Here is a 16,793-nt window from a genome sequence, read left to right on the forward strand (position 1 = left end):
AACTATTTGATTATTAAGTTATGAAAATTAAAGTTAATTTACCCAATAGCATGCAGGCACTCCTAAAACACACCACCTGCCAAAGTAAAATTATGACAAAGACCTGTCTGGGTAATATATTTAATGCAGCGATTCAAGATAGACTGGCTGTGCAATTACTAACTTGCAGGAAGTTTCTCAGTAAAAATGTAAAACTATTTAGGTTGAAATAACAGACCATTCTTGATCAGTATTACAAATTCTTTAATATACGTAAAAGGGACACCAGAACACATTTTTTGTTCATATTTGTTTGCCATTTGCCATACACATTTGGAGCAGCACACTGCAACCAAGTTATTTTAACCACATCTCATGAAGACTTAAACAATGGTAAATTTCACAAACGCACACAGGCAAAGGATCCAAGGAATAGACTTTATAACAGACAAACAGAGGGGATGATGGGGGCACCTCACCCCACACCCACAGAGGGAGCTGACTGGGTAAATCCCCACGTCCTCGACAGGCCGGGACAAGTGCAATACTCCACCAGCACAGAACATTGCCACCAATCCCAACCTGCGTAGGAAGGGGCAGGGCAGCGCAGCCGCTCGCTTCAGTCACAGCCATGATCAGTTTTGCATGGATTTGCACAGCAACAGTGAACGCTGAATGCAAACCAGCAAAACTAACCAGAGCAGAGAGCGCTGTGGCAGGCGACGTCCCCGCGGCGCCCGCGACGCCCGTGTCTAGAAGTACTTCAAGTGCTCACACTGCAGTAGAAGCGTTTAACTACGTGCACTATCAGCACTTTAGTACTGCTGGGACCAGGAAACACCTGCAGAGATCAAGACAAACTACTGAAGACCTCACTCACTCACACTCACACACGAGACCTAACACACTCCTACCAGATTAACAGATGTGATGGGGAACACAGGCCACCATCAGTTTTGCATAGATTTGCACAACTCAACTTTTCTTGTAGTGCAACTATGCAAAACTAGCAGAGGGCTGCATGAGAACAGAGGAAGGGGCAGCCAATCACAGCAGGCAGACAACCCGGCCCCTTATGCCAGAAGGGGCACTTAGGGCAGTAGGTGCTAGTCTATTCCACTATCTGCACTAGATGCACCTTAGCATAAGCAGTAGCTTAGTCTCCACAGTAGCGCAGGCGTAGCAGAAAGCCAAGCCCAGACAGAGCGTGCGGAGACGGCCGCGTGGACATGGCAGGGGGTGCGTGAAGGTGACAGGGCTGTGGTCAGCACAGGGCCTGAAGTGCCTCCACTGCAGTAGGTACAGCACAGAACTACCTGCACTGAAAGCACTTTGACCCTACGGGGACGAGCCCTTCGGAAGGGGGTCTTCTAGGAGGGAGCGCCTTCTCCACCAGGTGACGCCGGCTCCATTCTGAAAAAGGGGAGGGAGAACGTCATTACATTCTGCTTCAATTGGTTTAATTGACAAGTTTCCGAAAAGATAAACTTAATCGGTTTTTTAACGGCTTCCATCCAGCCGTTCATTTCATGCAACTGGTGGAGCTCGAGGACACCGAGCATTTTGTGCTATAAGGGCGACGTTCCTGTACCCTCCGCTCAACCTGTTTGTTTGCACAAGAGCGTCGGGTTTAGCAGAAACCTTGGCCACACTTCAGAAGATGCACGACCCGAGAGAACGTGCGCAGCAGCTTGTGCGTCCCGCGTTACAGGCTCGCGCATGCGCGCTTCCGCCCGCGCGCCCCTCCCCCACGGGCTGCACCAACATGGCGCGAGTCCGTAGCTCTCGTGAGCTCAGAAACAAACCAAACAGGGCGAAGTCGAGCACGGGGCTGCGGACAGAGTGCGCGCCAGCTGCCTCGAGATAAAGGGTCACTCGAGATAAAGGGTCACAGTTAACATGTCGAACACGACACACTAAAGCGTGCCCGACAAGGGTTGGCATCACTAGTCCACTCGCACTACAGCCCACGAGCGCGGTAGTTCTCGTGGTGTTAGCCGGCCGTGCTAATTGTGGGTTTTTCTGCGTGTTTTCGGGCTCCAGTAGCGCTCGAGCGCATGTAGTGTCGCGCAGGCTCGTGGCGCCCTGAACATGCAGCTACAAAAAACAACCAGGCGCCGAGCCAAAGTGCTGCTGCGATGAAGTAAACACTGAAGTAAACACTGAAGTTGCGCACACTCGGGTTCCGCCGGCCCGAGCCCACACCGCGGACTAGCCCCGCACAGCCGCCAGCGCGCCCTGCCCAGCTCGCTTTATTAAACTACCGCGCGCACAGCGCTGGGGCTGTCGGAGCTGCGGCGGGCAGCCCGCGCAGACCTGCATACTGACTCACATCTGCGGTTAAAGCACTACTGGCGTACGGAACTGTGCGTGAGCGCTAGCTGGTTAGCAGCCGTGCTAACCGCCTCGCGCGGCCTGCAGCCCATGTGCTGTTGCTTTGTTCTGGGGACTCAGGAACTCACTCGCCACCGCACGCGCAGCACCACGCACCACTTCACTGTCGGACCGATCCGCCTCAAACTTCCCGATAGTTCACTTTAAACGCAATAAGAGGCGCGTGTCGCGTTTTGGAAAGTAACTCGGTCGAGCGGTAGTTTGGGCAGCGCCGCAGCAAGCGCGCACGCTTTTCAAATCTCCCTCATTCTCGAGCCATGGTGGACACGAGCTTCTTACTACGCTGTTTTTCTCTCGACACCGCGCCTACAAACAGACACATTTGCGAAATGAGAAACGAGCCCTCGGTAGCTCCGCCATTCCGCTGGAGCCCGTTTCACTCCGACACACAACAGCGCGCGGAAAGGCTGACAACAGGTCCGCGACCAGCGCGCGCGCTGCTCGCCAGCGTAGTCCACCATCTTCACGCACTTGTACACACTCACCGTGTCCTGCCCCTCTCCGGGGCAAAGCGGCCGAACTACACCAGCGAAACTTCGCCAGCAGGCTGCACGGAGCCGTCGCCACGCGCCCGGCCGGGCCGAGCCGACGCAGAGCCCAAAAGTGCGCGAGCGGCGCCCAGGCAGCGCGCTCCTCGCCATGTGCTGAATGAAGGGCGGCGCCCGCGGAGCGTAAATATCCAGCCCGACGCCTCATTAGCATACACACTACTTCCGACCCACAGCTCGCGAACTCAGCGGAGTGGAAGCCGGCGCCCGCGCCCGCGCCCGCGCCCGCGCGCTTGTTTGCACTCTGGTAAGTTCGCGAGCCGGAGTCCCGCTTGTAGCGGACGTCATCTGGACTTCGCGAACGGCCCCGAGAATGTTACGTTAAATCGTTGCACTACAGGAGGGTCTGAGTGTTGAAGAACATGTCCTATTATTCTAGTTATAAATAGGTTAGAATGTCGTTACTTTTAACACTTTGATAAGGTCGATATTCGCTTAGTCAATTCGCCTCTAACATTTTTATAATTTAAAAACATAAAAGTAATGAACTCAAATGATCTGCTCTCAGAAAGGCTATTCAGACAGCAGCAGAACTGTACAGAGCCCTAACTCAGAGTCCTGCCTTAGGAGACAACAGCCTGAGTTTACTAGTGTTCGCTGCTCTTCTCGTGAATTCATGACAGCATGTAGCAATGGTGCAGACAAATAACACTGAAAAATATTTCGTTTTTTGCACTCTGTTTTGGCGTGTTCCCCCAGGTAATATACCATTAACCAATATTATTTTCAAGTCTGAAACACTGTGGTATCTCATTATTTTATGTTTGACTTTATGTAATGAAATTATTTTTGTCATAATGTGAAATATCTAATGTCTTTAATCTGGGAAAAATCTTATCATACCACATTTTTTTAAAAATAAACGTCTTCCAATATTTTTGCATTTTCAGTAAATTCCCACAAGCTCCGTTCAGAGATAAATGGATTTAAGATTAGCCTGTCCACTGTAGTGTCTCTGTAATTAAGATGAGCGTGTCCACTGTAGTGTCTCTGCTACCTCAGTCAGGAGGGCAGACATGGCCAAACCTGCTACTTTAGTAACTCATCTATGATTAAACATCTCTGGGTCTTAGAGTCCAGCTTCCCTGCTTAAAAGCTGAAGAAAGTAACACATCTTTGGTCTGCAGCTTGGCGTGAGTAATACCCATTAAAAAAAAAAAAAACAAAACCTTTTTTAAGCTAATTAACTTGTATGTCATACACAAAAGCACGTTTCCTTGCGGGGTCAGAGAAGTTGTAAATCATTGACCATGAATCTATTTTACATACGCACTGGTCTCCTGGCTGCTGAGGGGAAGGCCTCTTTTTAAAATGGCAGCCAGGACAGCTCCTCCCTCTCTGGGGCCACAGGAAGGGAGGGCATTACAAAAGCATGGCGCAGGCTTGTCTCGCTGGGTGATCTGGGGCCTGCCTGCTTCACCTTTCACCTTGAACCCTATTCATGTGTAAAAACTCACACGAGACAGGGGCAGGGAGAGAATAAGGGACAACAGCCTCTCTTCACAAAACAGTGACAGAGGAAAAAGAAAGCTGATAAAAAACTCAGGGGCAACGCAGATCTTTAATGCGCCAGGAAAAAGCCAAAAATTGAAGGATATACTCACGTGTACCAGCAGGTCAGTCATAAGTACTGAAAGTCTAAAAGGGAGAGTGGTAGATTTGTCTAACCCTTTGACCACATTCTTTACACCTAATACAATACCAAAGGATTTAATCTTACATTTGTTTGCTGTTGGCTGTATGTGTGTGTGTGTGTGTTTGTTTATGCATTTCTTGTTTTCTGTTCAAAACTGTAAAACAAACAAACACTATAGGTTCACGGTTAAAATATTTATATTGTTTGATATTATTCTCTAACTTCCCATTTAGCATTTATCAATGGTCATCAGTTAATGTGTCAGAAAAAAAGATTGAGTTATCCATCAGTTCATTTTAAAGTACTTAATTCAAGTTATGGATTAAGCCATGATAATGGGCTGAAAACATTATTCACAGAGCCCAGTCTAGTGTGCATCGCTCGTGAACACTTCAGCCTCCATTGGTCTTTGGCCTTTCCTCTGCAGTAGCGGAAGATGGACAGCCGATATCATCCCAGCTAGAAGCTGAGGTCTCTTAATCAACAACCCCACGAGGGTGTCGCACGTTTCACACACAAAACACTTTAATCTCTTTGCATGCAACCTATGGGGATGTTACACTGGAGCACTGTGCATATACAGCCAGCAGAGGGAGCTGTAGGCACATGCTGTTGCTTGAGCCTTTCGTGACGTAAGGCCTACACTTAAATGTTGATTTTATTTGTTATGAACAGTTTCTCTGTTGTTGGACTTTTTTTTAATTAATTTGGAAATTAGGTTTTTCTTTTCATGTTTTATATGGTGAAGTGAAAAAAACAGCTCGCAGAACCCAGAAAACTGAGCTCCTTATTTGAGCCTGGATGATAACATGAAGATGATAACATGAAGACATTCACTATGACAGGTTTCCATCAAGCACAACATGAAGACAGTAGGGACATTTTCAGAACTGCTCCCGTGTTACAGCTCCTCTTACTGGGTTGGACGCCCCTCTGACCTGCACAAACGAACATTTCCACCGTCCAGCACACAGGACCTCCAGGGCTCCCTGTCTGCTGGATTGGCCTGGGTGGCATCTTGAACGGAGCAGCAGTGCTTCTGTTGGATGGCCTGGCAGCAGAAGTTTTGCAAGCTATGTTTTCCACTTCCTGTGCACACACTCCCACACACTCCCATTTAAGGTGCATATCCCTGAGGTGGTGCTTGCTGATTGTTGATTCAGATATGCTGCACTGGCAGGCTGGTTTCCCATGCCAGGCAAACTATCACGCTCTAAGAGGAAGAGGCTACTGTCAGAATTCAGCACAACCACTGTGATAGCACACGGTCCATCCCCACTGAGGCCTTAGTGAGAAATTGTGAGAAATCGTTCTTGAGGTGGACATCTCCCACAGTGAACTACAGGCATTGTCGACCCCAGTCCTGGATGACTGTATGTCTGCCTGTGTACCTTTGATCCAGCCGAAGTTATGCTGTAGTGACAGAGAAGGACAGTCAGAGCTCCAGGGGTGTGCACGCTCCCCCTGGGAACTCATCTCACTGCAGTGTCTCTGCTTTGGGTGCCATCACACACTATATTGGTTTAAAATTAAAAAGTTAAAATTGTCACCTTGAACCTGAATTCAAATTACAACTATAAATGTAACACATTGAGTTCACAAAACAAAGTCATTACATTTACAGCATTTAGCTGTATCTCTTTTATCCAAAGCAATGTACAATTATGACAATTTATTATGAGAACAATTTAAGCAAATGATGCTTAAGGGCCCACAGTAGCAAGCTGGAAACCTTCTGCTTACTAGTTGAAGCCCTTAACCACTGAGCTACCACTGCCCCTACATTACAGTACACCATTACATAAAGACATTTGAGTTTGTGTGTTTGCAGAGTAAAAAATTCACTAGAGAGTATGTCAAAACCAGGACAAATAATTACCAGACTGAGATAGGTCTGTAGTACTACTACTGTAGTAAGGGCAGTGGTAGCTCAGTGGTTAAGGTACTGGACTAATAATCAGAAGGCTGAATGAAAATGCTACTCTAGGGTTAAGCCTTCCTTCTGGGCAGCTGTAAAAGATGTGGCACTGCTCAGCTTCTGACCTCTTTCTGATGCAGCACTTTAATTCCATTATGGTCTTTAAGAGAGTCAAAGGCTGTAACCCCTGAGTGTTACCCATGCCTACAAACCAATACCAATCAAGTATTATTTGTCCTGTGTTCCTCTTGTAACCACAAGGGGGTGATATTGCACACCTTCTTTCTGCACTCCCACTCTCCTACATTCTTTGTTGGTGGGGATCAGTCATTCCATTTCAATACCAATGTAGTGCTTAACAGAGACTCTGTGCTCAGTTTTTTTCTCTATTGAACGAGGGAACAAACATGCCTTTAAGAAGGTCGCGGTGACGACATTATTCAAATCGCTAAACTTACATTTACATTTACGGCATTTAGCAGACGCTCTTATCCAGAGCGACTTACAAAAGTGCTTTGTCGTTTACTCATAGAATATATCCAAGTACAGTATAGTAGGTTACAATTAAACATACCAATGAACAAGAATACTGTAGAATACAGGGATAAATGCTGATACCTAGAAGTGCAAAATACATAAGGTCTGTCTTAAACAATGATAAGTGCTATAGACAATAAGTGCTAGAGTTTGTTGAACAACATAAACAACACCCTACAATAACTATTAAACTCACCAAAGAGCCTGGCCATACGACACAGAGAGCCAGGAGTTGAAAGGTTACCATGAACAACCAAAAGGTTACCATGACAGCAGGATACCTTGAACCACCAAAAGGTTACCATGACAGCAGGCTACCATGAACCACCAAAAGGTTACAATGACAGCAGGTTACCATGAACAACCAAAAGGCTGATGGGGGTTGTGACAAACAGCCCTGATGTCCACTGTAAACAAAGATGGTAGCCTTGTAGTTGCAATACACCAACAATTGGTTTCTATTATACTGAATTCTACTATATTCACTACAGTCAAAGATTTTGACTTTCAGTATGGTCCCTCAGTAAAGACTTTAAATAATGCATAACACAGTTATTTATAATTTTGTTACATTTATATAGACAGTTCCAGGAACTGTTATGTTGTCATTGGTTGAAATAGGCGTCCAGTAACGTCTAGCTGTATAACAAAGCAACATTTCTTCTTTAACATTATTAATAGTGAATTAATTCACCACAAGGGGGCGCAAGTGACCAAAAACTGCACAATTATCCTGCGTGAAATGACAAAGTAGCAACAACCCAAAGCGATTTTAGACTGAACAGCTGTGAGTCTCGGCCAGAGTCAAGTGAGGTTGAGAAATCTCCTTGTGTATGTAGTTGCTGAAGAAACGGTGACGCATTTAAATTCATTAAACGCGTGGGCAGCAATTAATACATTTCATTGATACATGTGGTAGGATACAGAGGGACACTTCGAATAAAGATGTCTGTTAGATCTGTAAGACGTGAGCGCTCATACATACGCTATACAAATACAGCCATTTACCAAATCCCCGGCATCCAGAAGAGCGCACGTACTCGAAGAAATAAAGGCCTGAGTGTGACGTCCCATCACACACGCGCGCCTGCCTGCCCACGGCTCGCGGAGGACCCGCCTGAAGCGCGCGTCCAGCAGCGCGCGTCCAGCTTTCAAGGCATCACTCGCGCGCAGCCCGTGCTGAATGCTGGCATAAACACGCAACCGGTAATGTTCACTGGCTTCACATGTTAAGTCTTGTTTGTTTGTTTTTCTGTATCCAGGATTGCTTGGATGTGCTGCCAGAATAACAAATAAATATATGAATAAATTAATATATTAAAAAAAGAGAAAAAGATGAAGCTTTGAGTAGTGAGACACCCGCTAAAGGTCAAGCAAGTGTCCAGGCTTCTCCCATATCACTACGTATGATGGCGCCGCTTGTGTAAATAAGAAACAATAGTGACTCTTGGAGGCAAATGCAGAAATGAGATGTTCTGTTCTGTAATCCACCGCTCATTTGCATTTTAATTCTTTCGGTTTTGTTCAGGCTCAGCGCCAAACCCTGTGGTGAGCTGAATGGGGCCTGTGTTTCACTGCGGCTAAATCTCTCCGGACGACGCCGCGTTTCTGTGGCGCGGGTTCAGCTAAAAAACCCTGCTTACATTCCCCTCCACGACATAAAACTACAAATCCTGCATCACAGTATGTGCAGCGTGTCCTGACTGATTACCTCAAAAATGAACCTTAAATACAATTATTCATGCAATATGAGTAATATGAATAATATGAGTAATATGAGTATTATGAATACTATGAGTACTGAGTAATATGAGAATTATAAGTAACATGAATATCGAGTAATATGAGTATTGTCAGTAATATGAGTAAAATGAGTAATATGAATATTATAAGTAATATGTGTAATATGAGTACTATGACCATGACTAAAGGCTGTAAGAGAAGCATGTGCCCATAGGTAAATCAGTTCTGAAGTATTACGGAGTATTTCTGGAGTATTACATGTGCCCGTAGGTAAATCAGTTCTGAAGTATTACGGAGTATTTCTGGAGTATTACATGTGCCTGTAGGTAAATCAGTACTGGAGTATTACAGCACTACAGGCTTTAGTTCACATGTCACATAACCTAATGTAGGCTTTCTGTGTCGTATTTTATTAGCTAGCTGGTTATAAAAAGGCTTTGGAAGACAAGATCTATGTTCAACCACAGCTCTGGGCTTTGGGCTACAGATCACACCGGTGAGATGAATGAACTCCATCAGCAGGAGAGACATGTGAAAATGCATCTAAGGTCCCAGTGTTTTAATCTGAGCTCCTTATGACTGACAGGTTGCAGGTAATGACCTGCTTCCCTTATACTCAACATGGTGACAGTACTCTGCCTGAATAACAGAGTCCTGAGTCGTGAATCTGAACCTTTGGCATTCAACTCAGGTTCTCTTCCCAAACCTGCACACAGTGTGAGAATGTGTTAGGAACAAGCTCTGGTTAGGACAAATGAGCAAAACCCACTATCCTAAACAAGTCTTAGGTTTAGACTTTGGTTTAGACTCTTCAAGTGACTATAAATTGTAATTATAGATTCTGTAAGTGTTACGAATGCCAGGAATCCCGCTCAACCCCGCAGTGCCACACCCATCTCTGGTTGACTGGAATACCAGCACACACCTGATCAATGTTTCCCTCATCACTGCTCCCTTACTTAAACTTACCTCCTTCACACTCACGTCATGAATCATTGCCAACATTATGTTATACACCAAGTGGTTCAGTTATGGTTTTGTCTTCCTGGTTTTTGATTGGAGCCTCTTCCTTGTGTGTGTGCAATCGTAACAGTAAGTAAAAGTTCCATTTGAGTTTTTTTCATTTTGGGGTTAATAATTAGCAGTGAAATGACCTCCTTGGTGTCTGACAGACTTTACATGATTAGTGGTGTTGTCATCAAAAGTGGGTTAGAGAGAGTCTGCTCTCTCCTGGTTCCTCTCCTGTTTCTTCTCCTGGTTCCTCTCCTGGTTCCTCTCCTGGTTCCTCTCCTGTTTCTTCTCCTGGTTCCTCTCCTGTTTCTTCTCCTGGTTCCTCTCCTGGTTCCTCTCCTGTTTCTTCTCCTGGTTCCTCTCCTGTTTCTTCTCCTGGTTCTTCTCCTGGTTCCTCTCCTGGTTCCTCTCCTGTTTCTTCTCCTGGTTCCTCTCCTGTTTCTTCTCCTGTTTCTTCTCCTGGTTCCTCTCCTGGTTCCTCTCCTGGTTCTTCTCCCGGTTCCTTTCCTGTTTCTTCTCCTGGTTCCTCTGGTTGCCAGTATTTTGCAGTCTACTAAAACTGAAGATGCACAGATTCTAATAGGAGTGTCATTAGAAAGTAACAAGAAGTTACACTTATATAGCACCTTTCAGAGGATGCTTTACAATCAACACACCACACGGCACATTCACGTCCAGCCAACACACTGGTGAGGCTCTTAGCTATGACAACAGAGGGGTGGATATACCACGTCCCCTCAGGCCATTTTGGTGGGAATATGTTTGCACTGCATTGCTGCACTGTTGCAGACTCTCCACTAAATCCAAACATTCCAAACCTCCCAAACCTGTTTACTGAATGTAGTTCTGACCCTAGTGTGGTGTGAAGAAAAATGTCATGTATTTGGTGTATAAAGGTGATTCCTATATATAGCTGTACAAAATGGGCTTTTACACATTTTACAAACAATTGTAAATTGCCACAGCTGGCATTATTATTATTATAATCTGAAGTCAATCATTCACTGTAATTGAATCTTGTACTTGGACCAGAGTGTGTGCACTCTTGGACATGAGCAGAGTGTTACATATATAGTGATTATTAGAGTTACATATACGCTGATTATTAGTGTTACATATATGTTGATTATTAGTGTTACATATATGTTGATTATTAGTGTTACATATATGCTGATTATTAGAGTTACATATACGCTGATTATTAGAGTTACATATACGCTGATTATTAGAGTTACATATACGCTGATTATTAGTGTTACATATACGCTGATTATTAGAGTTACATATACGCTGATTATTAGAGTTACATATATGCTGATTATTAGAGTTAGATATACGCTGATTATTAGAGTTAGATATACGCTGATTATTAGAGTTAGATATACGCTGATTATTAGTGTTAGATATATGTTGATTATTAGTGTTAGATATATACTGATTATTAGTGTTACATAAAGTATATGCTGATTATATGTATGAATAATTATTTCAGGAATGAAAGAACTATTGAAAAACACACTCACTGTCCAGCACACATTTTAAAATTATGATGCAGAATGTTTTTGTGGGAAAACGTGCGACTTGAATTTCTCTCCTCAGCAAAGTGTGGCAGACCCAGTGCACCTGGCGGTCTGTACACTGTAACATTTGTGCTGGTCCCGGACAGCTGGACCTCCCTGAGACAGCAATGGTTGCCATAGCAACTCTTGTTGGACACAGATACCCAAAGTTGTACTGAGGATTTGAGGGGGAGGGGCAAAGTGCTGTCAGTGCTTTGATATGGATTTCTAAAAGCAGGTGTGGAAATATATGTGCAGCTCTCCCTCTGAACCTCGCCGCACTCACGACACTCCATTATGAAGGTCTCCTTATGAATGTCTTTAACACCCACCAAACAGGACGAGGCTGCACAAGCGTCACCGCCCTGTTACTTTACTAAATGAGCTCTGTGTCCTTTTGTGTGCCGTGTGAAGTGGCATTAAGGTGTAGCTATGAGAAATGCACTAAAGCAGAGGAGAGCTTTATATCCCAAAGTGTAGACACAGATGGAGAGTTATATTAGTCTTTAAGGACTAAGGTCTGTCTAAGTGTGTGTGTGTGTGGGGGGGGGGGGGGGGGTTTGATAGGGGTGTGTGTGTGTGTGTGTGTGTGTGTGTGTGTGAGACATACACGCAGAGCTGGAAGTGTTTACTGCAGAACTCCTTAGCAGAGTACAGAGATCAGATGAAGATTCATAATACCATTATCATACAGCATATAGCATATACCATATAGCATATAAAATATAACATATAGTAAACACCATATCTTATAGCATATAGCATACACCATACATCATATAGCATATATCATATAACCTATAGCATATAACATATAGCATATACTATATATCATATAATCTATAGCATATATCATATAACCTATATCATATAGCATAGCTCATAAAGCCTACAATATACATCATTCCCCATACAATATATAGACTACAGCATACAACCCACAGCATGTAGCAAACATAATATAGTCTACCACTTGATAATATGCCAGCATTATGAGATGATGACTGTATGTAACTGGCTGAGGTGTATGTGTGTGTGAGTGTGTTCAGAACTAGTCTATCTTAGCGCCCGCCCTTCACACCACTGGGTGTGCATATATCAGGTAGCATACAACAGTACAGTGAGCAGCAAGCATACTGAGGCCAAGATAAAGCTGGCACTGTTTAGGAATATGCAAATGGATTTATTGATAAGTAGGGACAAGTCTGCATACACCATTCTTCAGCTCAGAGAGAGAGAAAAATAGGGAGGGAGAGAGAGAAGGAGAGGGAGGGAGAGAGAGAGAGAGGGAGAGAGAGAGGGAGTGAGGGAGGGAGAGAGAGAGAGAGGGAGGGAGGGAGGGGGAGAGAGAGAGAGGGAGGGGGAGAGAGAGAGAGAGGGAGGGGGAGAGAGAGAGAGAGAGAGAGAGAGAGAGAGAGAGACAGAGAGAGAGAGAGAGAGAGAGAGAGAGGGAGGGGGAGAGAGAGAGAGAGAGAGAGAGGGAGGGAGGGAGAGAGAGAGAGAGAGAGAGGGAGGGAGAGAGAGAGAGGGAGAGAGAGCGGGAGGGGGAGAGAGAGAGAGATAGAGAGAGAGAGAGGGAGGGAGAGAGAGAGAGAGAGAGAGAGAGAGAGAGAGGGAGGGGGAGAGAGAGAGAGAGAGAGAGAGAGAGAGACAGAGAGAGAGAGAGAGAGAGAGAGAGAGAGGGAGGGGAGAGAGAGAGAGAGAGAGAGAGAGAGAGAGAGACAGAGAGAGAGAGAGAGAGAGAGGGAGGGGGAGAGAGAGAGAGAGAGAGAGAGAGAGGGAGGGAGAGAGAGAGAGAGAGAGAGGGAGGGAGAGAGAGAGAGGGAGAGAGAGCGGGAGGGGGAGAGAGAGAGAGATAGAGAGAGAGAGAGGGAGGGAGAGAGAGAGAGAGAGAGAGAGAGAGAGAGAAGAGAGAGAGAGAGAGGGAGGGAGGGGGAGAGAGAGAGGGAGGGGGAGAGAGAGAGAGAGAGAGAGAGGGAGGGAGTTGTACTGACAGCTGTAGTGACACCCTTGCCTGAGTTTATTTCTTAAATAGTTTAATTTATCCTGCTAGCTGTGTTCTGTCTCCCCCACAGCAGTGGCAGGAGGAGCACATGAACTCAGACTGAAAAGGTTAAACTCATTATTTAGTTTTCATTACTCAGTGCCAAGAAATTTAGACACTAATGAATTCAAGTACAAAATAATCTATTCTTTGTTTACATGGAGGGAGACTGATGCTACAGTTACATGCCTTTCAGATAGCAATCATAAAAGATTCTAGTCATAATACTCTTACAATAGGACTGGAGCAGAATATATTAACACAGCTCCATTTGGGTGAAATTGCTTTTTGTTTTCTTGTTTTATTTGTTAATGAAAATAACATTTGTAGGAAGTACATGTCAAGTGTGCATGTGTGTGTATGTATATATATATATATATATATCCCTGTCTAAAAACAAATTTCTTTCATGATCTATGCTTCTTTAACACATAAACTGTTACATTTACAGCATTTATTAGTCATTTAGCACACATTTAGCAGACATTTTTGTCCACAGAGACTTACGGTGCTACAAGTGCTTCTCTTGTGTCCTTCTTTCAGTAAAACAGGACAGACTCTAAGGACACCATCATACCAGTCAGAGACCAGAGGCGACACACACACACCAGTAGGTGGAGAGTGCCTGGGCGTGTTATTCTAACGGTTAGTGCATGTTTGGTGCTTTTTTTATAGACTTGGACCCTCTGTCTGTGTTTGAAAACAGCAGGGGACTCATCTGTTCAGACAGGGAAGGAACTTTCCACCACCGGCACTTTGCCGGCGTTCCAAGAAAAGTCTCCATGCACATCTTCATTTCTGAAGGGTGGCAGGTGAAACTGAATCCTCTGCCTCGAACACGGCAGGGACCTGTGGAGGACACAATTAATAATACACGGTCAATACATGATCAATACCTTCAGTGACTTGTCATTTTGGCCTTTGACTGGAAACATCATGGTTTTAAAGTTGACAGAGGCAACGAGAGCAAGCAGTTAAATAAAGATTCCTTAATTGCTTGGACTAGTGGACTCCTGAATTATTAATCCTCTTACATCTGAAGACACCTTCAAATATTCCACATACACTTAATTATTTACTAACATATTCTGAATAATGCATGCAATGTCCTCATAATATTATCATTATTATTGGATATACTGACATCTCCTTTGGTCCGGTTCAATATGAATGCCAGAGAAACCATGGCATGGGTGAGTCAGACAGCCCATCTGTGTGAGGAGATCGCGCTCTGATCGCGCCGTGCTGCCTCTTGTATGCGTCTTTCTCTCTACTTCAGGGCTCACGTCGCCGCCTGCTATGGAAACCACCCAGTCGTAATCATTTACGGATATATCATTTAGTGTGTCATATTGTGGGATTGAGTCTAATATCTGTGTTGTTTTAGAAACATGAATCTGTTTAGAAATCAAGCCAATGGGCTGTTAACCTCCAGTATGAGGTGTTGTGCACAGGAGACCTTTCCACTGTGGGCAGTCTTTTGTGTGAACACAAGCACTCTGAGTCACCAGGACCGTCCCAAAAGGCTCAAACTCTTTGAAGTTCTGCAATCGGAATATTAAACAGCCCTGTTTCCTTCCACAGCATGGAAATGCATTCATTCCTGATATATTGACTGTTTTCAGCTACAAATGTATGTTAAGTCCCTGCTGAAGTTGGCAAAAAAGACTTCAAAGGAGGGCTCAGTGAAGGGGCTGATGTATTTCTCCAGCAGTTGTTACCGAGCTACCTCTAACCCTTTAAACAGGCCCCACAGCAATCTCACTCTTCACAGTGCAACGTTTGCACCTCTGCTGGTCAACATCCACTGCTAGCACATTTTGTGGAATTACATGAGTTTACATTAATGAGTATTGTTTACAGGGCGGTGAAAGGCCTTTGGCCATGTCAACAGCCCACACTTACACACTTTAAGCAGTCAGTTTTTATTCTTTCCTTCTTCCATTTGCTTTGTATTCTTAATCTTGCTTCTCTTTATCTTTCATCAGTGTGATATGGTCCTTTGCTTGTTTACATTTCATGTGCCAATTGTAACACAGAATCAACATACAATCAAACCTTGATATCTCCTTTCCTCTTTGTATAAGGACTAGTTTTCCAATTCAAAAGCAGCAGTGTCTTATTTACTTGTTTATAAACCCATTAAGGCCCTGAACACCCAACAGGTTAATCTCAGCTAATGTTTATAAAGCAGGATGCAAATTCCCCCAGAAATCTTTGCCCCCTGTGGATAATGAGTGTGTTAGGTGAGTGTGAGGCATTTGCTCCGCCTCTCCCGCTGTGTGGAGAAGGACATGTCCTTGGTGCAGAAACCAACTACATCTGTCTGCCACTGATAACTGTCAAAGACACCCAGGGCTATACAGTTGTTCATGTGACACACCGATGAATATATATATATATATATATAGAGAGAGAGAGAGAGAGAGAGAGAGAGAGGAAGGATTATAAATCAGCATTGCGATGTTATCTAGAAACTACAGGATTCCACAGCAAGGGCCATCTAAAGTTTGCATTAGATTCTAATGGGTTACCATTGTAAGAGAAGGTCGCTGTGGCGTGTGGTGGCCGTTGTATATACATCTGTGTCCTCACTATTCCTGTGAATGTCTTCATTTTGGAGTGAAAAAAGCATTTGAACACTTTGTTTCTATATTTGGCAATAAAAACTTTTTTGTTTGGTTTGTTAAATTTTTTGACCAAGATATATGTTCCATTTAAAAACTATTGTACATCTCCTCTAATCTGCCTGGATTAGGAGGTTTGGTCCAGTATGGTCCAGTATGTGGAACAGCACATGCTTACCTGAGAGCCTCCATCCTCCAAATGCTGAGCTGTTTAGCAGAGCCCAACGGTGCATGCTAGCCTCACAGAGGTGAGCACGGCCCCCATGTTTCTGGCAGGAATAGAAACATGTTGATCCTTGTGACCTCTTAGCTTAGAATTTTTCTGTCTTACTCCAAATCAGTACGACAAGCTAGGGTGACTATAGACGTCAGATCCGCAACCACCCACCTGCTCTCAGCCATACTGATGATAGAACAGGGGGAGGTGGGAGCCAACACACTGCAGAAGTGGTGACGCCACTAGCTAGAGAAGCCATAGCGAACCAGACAGAGTGGATAGAATAAATAAATCATGAGTTTAACAGAAACAGACTAACAATACAGATTGTTAGTCGAAGAACAAATAGGCTAACAGGGTTAGGGAAAAACTAGGCAACAAAGGAAATAAACACAGGCACAGACACAGAGAATCAGGGGTAAAACACAGCCATACAGACATTCAATGAACAGCAAAAACACAGGGCATCAGGGATAAAACACAGCCATACAGACATTCAATGAACAGCAAAAACACAGGGCATCAGGGGTAAAACACAGCCATACAGACATTCAATGAACAGCAAAAACACAGAGAATCG

General features: G+C 44.5%; 2 long non-coding RNA genes across 2 annotated transcripts; one reads left to right on the forward strand and one right to left on the reverse strand.

The window, feature by feature from the left end:
• Positions 1-219: 219 nt before the first annotated feature.
• Positions 220-3,125, reverse strand: LOC145659306 (uncharacterized). The gene is made up of 2 exons (XR_014125377.1): positions 2,859-3,125; positions 220-1,392 (listed from the first exon to the last, which is right to left on the reverse strand). It is a non-coding gene; the product is annotated as an uncharacterized LOC145659306 (long non-coding RNA).
• Positions 3,126-8,058: 4,933 nt separating this feature from the next.
• LOC118240801 (uncharacterized) lies at positions 8,059-14,326 on the forward strand. Its single transcript, XR_004775638.2, has 4 exons — positions 8,059-8,218; positions 8,541-8,695; positions 13,913-13,979; positions 14,076-14,326. It is a non-coding gene; the product is annotated as an uncharacterized LOC118240801 (long non-coding RNA).
• Positions 14,327-16,793: the final 2,467 nt, after the last annotated feature.

Source organism: Electrophorus electricus, chromosome 9 (assembly GCF_041902795.1).
Source record: "Electrophorus electricus isolate QZ-2024a chromosome 9, ASM4190279v1, whole genome shotgun sequence".
NCBI classification, from domain to species: Eukaryota; Metazoa; Chordata; class Actinopteri; order Gymnotiformes; family Gymnotidae; genus Electrophorus; species Electrophorus electricus.